Source organism: Uranotaenia lowii, chromosome 1 (genome assembly GCF_029784155.1).
Source record: "Uranotaenia lowii strain MFRU-FL chromosome 1, ASM2978415v1, whole genome shotgun sequence".
NCBI classification, from domain to species: Eukaryota; Metazoa; Arthropoda; class Insecta; order Diptera; family Culicidae; genus Uranotaenia; species Uranotaenia lowii.
In genome coordinates this window covers 123,518,537-123,528,314 of record NC_073691.1, presented here as the reverse complement: position 1 = coordinate 123,528,314, position 9,778 = coordinate 123,518,537, and positions in this window count along the sequence as shown.

Below are 9,778 nucleotides of genomic sequence, written 5' to 3'. Positions count from 1 at the left end.
ATTTCCTGATAGATTCACTGCAGACTTTATTGCATGATTCATATATCAATCATTAGAAAGATTTACTAGAAAAAAATAGATGTTCAAAAAGGAAGGAATTTAAAAAAAGAATATTCATAAATGATTTAACACGACAATTTCTTTAAAAAAATTACAGATCAAAGAAACACCTCAGACATATTGTATCCATCCAAGAAACACCTATTGGAATATTGTAGAAAATATATCAGTAAACCTCTGAAAAGGTACAAAAATTTAATCAAAGCAATCGAAAGATTCCTTTTAATTCAACCACGGTACCGTGGTTGAATTAAAAGGAATCTTTCGATTGCTTTGATTCAGTCGAATCATTCAACCAAGTAGGCTCATACCACAACAGAGTACAAAAATTACTAATCTACCAATCTTTCAAATGATTCGAAAATGTCTAGAAATAAGGGAACTTAGAAATGAAACATCTGTTATTTTCGTTTCAATTGAGTCACTTTTCACAAGTTTACCTTCCATTTAATACAACCAAGAGCATTGAAAGCATGGAAAGTTTCCTGCCATGTAATTAAGTTCACTGTGCAAATTTTGATTGATTTTTTTAAAATAAGGTTGAGAATTATTTTTAACAAATTCAAGCTTTAAAAGTCATAACACTTCAAATCTTGGTTAAACATGTTGTAATAGTGTCATTTTAGGAAATATTTTTTCTTGACACGAATGCCAAAACTTTGGTAAAGTGTCACAAATTAACAAAAAACTAAATATTTTTAGGCGAAAAACTAATTTTGTTCAAATTCCAATTGTCATCCATATAATGTTTAAGTGTAAAGCCTAGTCCACACTAGGCAACTTGGACTGCGATTTTGGTTGCTGAGACTTGTTTTTGTTTACATTTGCATCTCGTCTCGTCTCAAGTCTCCTGACAAGTATGGGAGACCTTCAGCAACCAAGATGTAAACATAAACAAGTCTCAGCAACCGAAATCGCAGTCCATGTTGCCTAGTGTGGACTAGGCTTAAGCGATATATCAAAGCAAAACAAAACAATAATCTTCCTTACAGAATCTTAGCCATTCTCTCAATTTAGGTCGTGTAAATTCCCACAGGACTCGAAAGGAAAGAAAAGGAACCCGCCAAACAAATAATAAACGAATAACCTAATAATAAACTAATGAATAGATACATACCACTTTTCGTGACACAATATAATGTTTTTAATAATGAGTAGAGAAAGTTTAAAAAAGTTTAAAAAAATATGCTCAGTAGTAAGGAAATTATATACAAAATAGTGACTTTAGGGACCAAATTTCAAATAAAGTAACTTCTGAGTGACCAGCCTGAAAAAAGTGACAAAGTTACTAAAAAGTGACCAACTTGTAACATGTAAATATGTCCCATTAATTTAATTTATATATAAAGAGCGTAGATGGTCTGGGGGGGAAATAAGGGGCGGTTAATAATGGCTTGAGAACCTCTGGCAGAGAACTGCTTTGGCGTAAATGAAAGAGTTTGCGTTCTCTATGGAGTTTGCGAACTCCGAAATAAGGCGGAAAACCCCGGAAACGAGGAGCGAAAGGGTTGAAAGTCGCTCTTGCTTGTGAGTCGTTGAGGAAGCCAGACGTGTCGGCCCAAGCGAAGTCGGTCGGTTTTTCGAAAACGAGGAAAAAGTCCCTTCGGTTCTGTATTGGCGTTCCGCCCTGTATTCCGCGATCCGTGGTGCCTCTAAAAAGCAAGGATTGGTCGGGGTTTTAGTTCCGACGTGGTCTCCAGTGCCGTGGGAGACAAACCACTAAAAAGCGTTTGCGCACGTGTCGTGTGGCCAGAAAGGAGTAGAACGGCCCGTAGTGAGATAAGTGGAACCTCCAAAGAAAAAAATCTTCGGTTCACAGTGCCTCAACCACAATCGAGGTGGCCAAAAAAACCCGCTCCCAAACACCTCCAGGCCAACAGTTGCCCCAAATTAGGCGTAGGAGCCCCTGAGACGGAGTTAAGCCGGTAAGTCTTATTAGACCCCCTTCAAAGGTGTAAAACCCCTATATTACATTGTCGTTCCAACAAAAAACGCTCAAAGCGATTTGGAGTTTTTGTTGGTTACGGGAGGATTAGGACGGGAAGTGTATGATCTCTAATAAAAAAATCATTGCCCCAAAATCTGCGCCCATCAGGTCGAAATACAAAAAAGTAGATCTCCATCTACTTCTGTGGGATTTGCCAAAGAAAAAAAAACGTGCAGCAAATCGGTTTTTTGTCTCATTGCACTTGCTGCTGTGCGTAATTGTTCTGCAAATATCACCACCGATCGAGTACAATAAAAACTTTTTGCGACTTATTTCTCACTCACTGGCTGGAAGTAAATCTGTAGTTTTTTTTTATCCCCCGTGTCCTTGAATAACTGATCGCACGCGATTCAATTACGTGTTGCCTTCAATTTTGTTTCATTTTTTTTGTAAGTTTTTGAAAACCAATCATGTCTTTGGAAAGTGATTACTTCAATGAGATGGTTTTAGTTTATTTAACCCCTGAAGAGGTAATTTTTGAATTGGAAATTAGAAATTTGCTAGATGCCAGGGACAGATCTCTTAGTCTCAATCGTAGAAAATTAAAAAACGCGCTACGAGAAGAAAATGAGGGTTTAATGCGTATATTCGTTTACAACCGGAATCCAGAAAATGAAATTCAGATTTTTCGAGATAGACTCGAACGTGTTTGGGCAAATTTGAGTGTAAATATCTTAGATAGGAAGTTGTCCCAAACTGGTTTACTTCATTTGTACCACCGCATTAAATTGTTTAAACAGTTTTTTGGTACCAGCAGTAGAGCGAACGAAGCAAACAATATCTTCATCAAAGTGATACAAACTTATAACACACATTTTTCAAATCAGAGTTCTTCTGTTGCTTTTACATCTCCTTCGTCGTTCGCAACAATAACAACAATATCGACCGCAACAACCGCTGCTGTTGTGCAGGCAACACAATCCGCTACAGGGAGTTTTGCTATTGTGCCTTTAAGTAGCACAAACGGGGCGAAAAATTGTGTTGCGAATGAAGATTTGCCAGCTGAGTTATTAGGTGCAGCCAGCTTAGAAGCACAGACACAACTCGCTGGTACAACTAATGCAACTTCATCTTTCGTTTCAACGCCCAATATTACAAGATCTGATAGCCCAATTTTGCAATTTCCAACACCAGTTTCAAATTATAATACATCAAATAAGAATTCCCTCCATGATATCAATTCAATTCTACGTGTCAATAATTTATCCATTGTTTCTACATCGGTGTCAATTGCATCGCGCTCGACGACAACAAATAGTACAACCATTTCGTGCGGCGCAGGCGTAAGAACACAGCCTACCTGGTCCATCCCTCAGTACAAAATTTCCTCGCGTATTCAAGCTAACCGACAAGTCCGTTTTGACACACATAGAAATATTGAACCTGAAGTGATGAGTGCTCCGCATACAGTTCAGGGTTGCGCGCCAAATTTTGTGAGAGTGAGTGACCCATATATGGGCGAGCGTGAGAACCAGTGCAATGTGCGTAATGTGTATAATAATTTTGATTTAATGAGTGATGAAGATGATGCTGAATTGAATTACGGTTCAAATAAGCCGAGCTTATTGGCACATGGAAGGAGGAATTCTGGCGCCCAAATTAACACAATTTACGAACCTTCTACGTGGTCTGACCCTAAATACAACTTAGAAGAAGACTACGAAGAAGAAGAACGTTCTCCTTGGAATTACAGGAATCATTCTGCAGCTATCAGAGGTCCACCAGCGAATCGTGTTAGAAGCAGAGATGAGATGAGCGATCAGCAGCAAAATTTTTCAACATTTCCTGCTCGGAATGAATACAATCGACGCAACGCGTCACAGGATAGAGACGGTTGGTCACATCGTGAACAATTTCGCTGGGAATCAGCACCCACACCCAATGTAAACCCTTTTCAAAACATGGATTTCAACCCTATTCCAAATCGATCGAAAACCATTCCCGTAGTGAAATGGCCAATGCGATATTCTGGAGAAGATCGCGGAGCTGGAATCAACACATTTCTGTGGGAAATCAACGACTGGACTCAAGCTCAGCAAACAACGGAATTAGAGCTTTTGAGAACGTTTGGGAATTTACTGACTGGCAAAGCCAAGCTATGGTTCACCAGCAACAAACATCGATTCCAGACTTATTCTGAATTGATTGACAATCTGATTGCTACCTTCCGCCACCCAGATCTAGATCACCACATTTTGATGGAAATATACCAGCGGAGGCAGCAACGGAATGAATCATTTTTAGATTTTTTCTTGGAAGTTGAAAGAAAATTTAAAAGTTTGGCAGAACCAGTTTCAGAGCGCGAAATTGTCCTCACACTTCGAAGAAATATGAAGCCGGATTATAAAAGAGCACTAGTAGGACGAGAAATTCACAATTTATTTGAATTGCAGAAAGCTTGTCGTGAAATTGATGCTACTAACACCTACTTGTTGACCAGGAGTCTACCAATTTCTCAGACTAATTCTGTTCATGAGGATAGGACATCACCCATGTACAGGCAGTCAGCAACGTACAACAACAACGTTAGACCGCAGCAAAGAAGTTATCCTTTTTTGAACGATCGAGATAATCGAGGCAATAAACCCAACCAAAATCATCAGGGTTACCAGCAAGCAGATAGTCGAAATCGGAATTCGGGAAACCAGTATCCGAAACCAATTAATCCGAATAACCGAGAAAATTCGCGAAACAGAGGTAGTTTTCCTCGTAGTGAAAACAGACAAAATTCAGAAAACCAAAATTTTCAACTTAACAAAAATAAAGAAGGACAAAAACAAGAACTTGGTGGTTTGAAACCTGACCATCAAATTGCTGGAACATCAAGGCAGGTTAATCAACCTAAAGATTCCACTCGATTCAAAAATTTGGAAATTAGAATTCGTGATCATATTCCATTGAATGATAAATTTTCTTGTTTCAATTGTCAGAGTCAACAACATTTGACTGATAGTTGTTCTGAACCTTATAGTATTCATTGTCAAGTGTGTGGTTTTCAAGGTTTTCCCACGCATAAATGTCCGTTTTGTTCAAAAAACGTTCAGCGTCAGAAGGACATGAGTCCTTCAAAGTAGATTATTCCCCGAACAAGTACTTTTGTCTTTAGGTTATGAACCGCTCTCGGTAAACGAAGAGCAGGATTCAGAATTTGTTTTGTCATTATTAAATGAAAATCGTCCGTTTATTTTTCCATCCATTTATAATCAATCTATTCGTACACTTTTAGATAGTGGAAGTCAGAAAAACTCTGATTTCACTTCAGACAGCACGTATTTGGCAAGGATTAGGAACTAAGATTCATCCTAGCAACGTGAGATTAACTAGCGCGTCCGGTGATACACTAAAAGTAATTGGTACCGTTTATCTTCCATATCAATATGGAAATCAAACTAGAATTGTAGAAACAACAGTCGTTGAGGCTCTTCCGGTAGAATGCATCGCAGGAATGGATTTCTTCAATGCTTTCGAAATCCACATTTTGAAAGGGGAGGAAATGATTTGTCAAATCAATGAATCTCTTTCTCCAGAGTCAGAATCGAAGCTTATTGAGTTAACTGAGGATCAAAGTGAAGAAATTGAACGCATCAAACGTATTTTTAAACCCGCGGTATCTGATGTTCTAGAAGTAACTCCACTAATTGAACACCATATAGAAATTAAAGAAGAGTTTAAGGATATCGCGCCTGTTCGAGTTATGCCCTTTCCGTTTTCTCCGGTGATCCAGAAAAAATTAAATGAAGAAATAGATAGACTTTTACAGTTAGGGATCATTGAAGAATCTCATTCAGAATGGTCATTAAATGCAGTTCCAATTAAGAAACCCAATGGTACAGTGCGTCTCTGTTTGGACGCTCGCAAATTAAATGAGCGTACTAAACGAGATAGTTATCCGATTGCTCATATTGGTCGAATACTCGGAAGATTAGGAAAAACTCGTTACCTTAGTACCATCGACTTGAAAGATGCTTTCTTACAAGTTCCTCTATCGCGCGAATCAAAACCACTGACAGCGTTTTGTATCCAGGGACGTGGCTTGTTCCAGTACACCCGCCTTCCTTTCGGTCTGTGTAACAGTCCTGCGACATTATCCCGTCTCATGGACCGAATTCTGGGAAACGGTGCACTGGAACCACAAGTATTCGTGTACCTGGACGACATAATTCTGGCTAGTGATAGTTTTGAGGAGCATATCAGGCTTCTAGAAGAAGTAGCTCATCGTTTAGCTGATGCTAATTTGGCAATAAACATCGACAAGTCCCAATTCTGCCGATCAGAAGTGCCATTTTTAGGCTATTTGCTGTCGTGTGATGGTCTACGCCCGGATCCCGCCAAAATTCAAGGAATTTTAGACTTCGAAGCACCGAGAACCGTAAGACAAATCCGTAGATTTTTAGGCATGGTAAACTATTACCGCCGGTTTGTCTCGGATTTCAGTACGATAACGGTGCCCATCTCGAATCTTCTGGCAGGAAAACCCAAATTAGTGAAATGGACTCCAGAAGCGGAAGACGCGTTCCGGAAAATCAAGGAGAAATTAGTGACCGCTCCAATTCTGTCGAACCCAGATTTTGAGTTAGAGTTTGTTGTTCAGACAGATGCCAGCGACAAAGCCGTAGCGGGAGTACTAACGCAGGTGCAAGCTGGATCTGAGAAAGTGATCAGCTTTTTCTCGCAGAAGCTCAACTCGGCTCAACAAAACTACTCGGCTACCGAAAAGGAAGCATTAGCGGCACTTCTTTCCATTGACAAATTTCGGGGTTATATAGAAGGCAGCCACTTTACCTTGGTGACGGATGCCTCGGCCTTGCAGTACATCCGGAACAACAAATGGAAACCGTCATCTCGATTGAGCAGATGGAGTTTGGAGCTGCAGCATTTAGATATGACCATCATCCACAGGCGAGGAATCGACAACGTCGTCCCTGATGCCCTGTCGCGCAGCATTTGCGCTGTGCAGGGTTCAACGTTTCAAGAATTAGTGAATAAAATTCAGCAGAACCCAGAACAGTATCCGGATTTTCGCTTCGAAGATGATCAGCTGTGGAAGTATGTGGCCGTTGAGGAGGAGCCATATGACGTACGATTCGAGTGGAAAATGGTTCCACCTCCGGAAACCCGAACGCAGATAATCGAGCAGGAACACGAAATGAGCTTTCATCTCGGAGTGGAAAAGACGCTGTCACGACTTCAGCTTCGCTATTATTGGCCACATATGGCAACAGAAGTTCGAAAGTTAATTCAGAAATGTACGGTGTGTAAGGAGACGAAACCAGCCACAGTGCCGGTTGTACCGCTGATGGGTAAGCAGAAAATAGCAGACCATCCCTGGCAGATAGTTGCAATGGATTACATTGGACCTTTACCGAAAAGTCGATCAGGATTCATGCATATTTTGGTGATTCAGGATCTTTTCAGCAAATGGTGTCAACTTCATCCAGTTCGACGAGTTGAGTCAGGAAATCTTTGCAAAATTCTTCGCGAGGAATGGTTTCTAAAACACTCGATCCCGGAGATCGTGTTAACAGACAACGCCACGACTTTTACGTCTAAAGATTTTCGAAGCTTACTGGAACGATTTGAAGTCAAACACTGGACAACCTCACGCCACCACAGCCAAGGAAATCCAGTGGAGCGCTTAAATCGTTCCATTAATGCTGCCATTCGGACATACTGTAAAAAGGACCAACGATGTTGGGATACCCGAATTGCCGACATTCAACACGTGTTTAACAACACGGTGCATTCCGCTACCGGTTGTACACCGTATTTCGTCACGCACAAACACGAGATTGCCAGAACTGGCCCAGATCATAGCCGCTGGCGTCACAAAGAAGATTATATTCCCGAAAATGATTCGAATATCAGTGAAGAGATATACGATATAGTGAAAAAGAATTTACTTAAAGCTTACGAAACAAGTGCTAAGTGTTACAATTTACGTAAAAAGTCTCGACCAGAGTCTTTTAAAGTCGGTCAGTGTATTTATCGAAGAAATTTCAAACAATCAAACGCGGGTGAATATTACAACGCGAAATTGGCACCGATGTATCTGCCCTGTCGTGTGGTTGCACTGCATGGGTCCAGCTCATATGAGTTGGAAGATTTGGAAGGACGCAACATAGGCACATGGCCAGCAGAACATCTCAAACCGTAAATATTTTCACATTTCAAATCACTCACTAAGTACCATCTCAATCTTGTCCCTGATTGGTTAGAATAGTTGTTAAATTGAGTAGGCATCTCTCCCGCAATTCCACTACTACCTTGTTGAATCTCTCACAAATTTTGTCGAGAGAGCGAGCTACAATCGGTGAGTAGCAACTCCTTCCGTTTCCGTCCAATTAGCCTCTCAGTAGGAGAGCATCGTAAGGACTTTTCCGGAAAATTCCACCCTCCAGTCACGTGAGTGAGCAATGGTTGCCTCTAGTAACTCACCATTTCGGTTGAGTGTTATAAAAGGGGAAAAAACCCACGCGCTTGTTGAGCTAGGAGATGACTTTTTTAAGGCCGGCCAAATAAAACTAAGTTTTAATAGATATTAAATAAAACTCGATCGTCAATCGTACTATTTGAATCTTTCAAAGAAAGATGGCCAACATAGGGAAATTGGCGATCTCCGGTTGTGGGGACGAGACCAAATCTGCTTAACCTTTCTGACCTGATGGGACGGATATCGCGTACTCCGTAATCGTTGATCCACTTCACGAACTTTTCCGACCACGACAGAAGGATGGTCAAATTAGATTTATTGACATCATTTGCGGGACATTATAAATCTCAACCAGCGGCCCTCAGATCGGGCTTATCGAGGATTCAAACTGTCCGATATATTGTGGCCTTAGCCACCAAGACTCACCGTAGTGGCGTTGCTAGACTACGGGGGTCGCCCACATGCGCGAACCCCAGGATGAATCCTCGACTAACTAAAGAAACCGAGTTCAGACGACTTTGAATTAGATTGATTAATTTTGGGGTGTTAGAGTAATTGTTTAGTTTAATAAAATTATTTTTTTTTTGCTTTTCTAGAATAATTTTCGATTTGTATTTATTTAGTTCTTTTGGCATGTTGTTACATGTTATTTGATTTATTAATTTAAAAAAAAACTTGTCGTCTTTTTTTTTCTCTGAATCGGGGGTAAATGTAACATGTAAATATGTCCCATTAATTTAATTTATATATAAAGAGCGTAGATGGTCTGGGGGGGAAATAAGGGGCGGTTAATAATGGCTTGAGAACCTCTGGCAGAGAACTGCTTTGGCGTAAATGAAAGAGTTTGCGTTCTCTATGGAGTTTGCGAACTCCGAAATAAGGCGGAAAACCCCGGAAACGAGGAGCGAAAGGGTTGAAAGTCGCTCTTGCTTGTGAGTCGTTGAGGAAGCCAGACGTGTCGGCCCAAGCGAAGTCGGTCGGTTTTTCGAAAACGAGGAAAAAGTCCCTTCGGTTCTGTATTGGCGTTCCGCCCTGTATTCCGCGATCCGTGGTGCCTCTAAAAAGCAAGGATTGGTCGGGGTTTTAGTTCCGACGTGGTCTCCAGTGCCGTGGGAGACAAACCACTAAAAAGCGTTTGCGCACGTGTCGTGTGGCCAGAAAGGAGTAGAACGGCCCGTAGTGAGATAAGTGGAACCTCCAAAGAAAAAAATCTTCGGTTCACAGTGCCTCAACCACAATCGAGGTGGCCAAAAAAACCCGCTCCCAAACACCTCCAGGCCAACAGTTGCCCCAAATTAGGC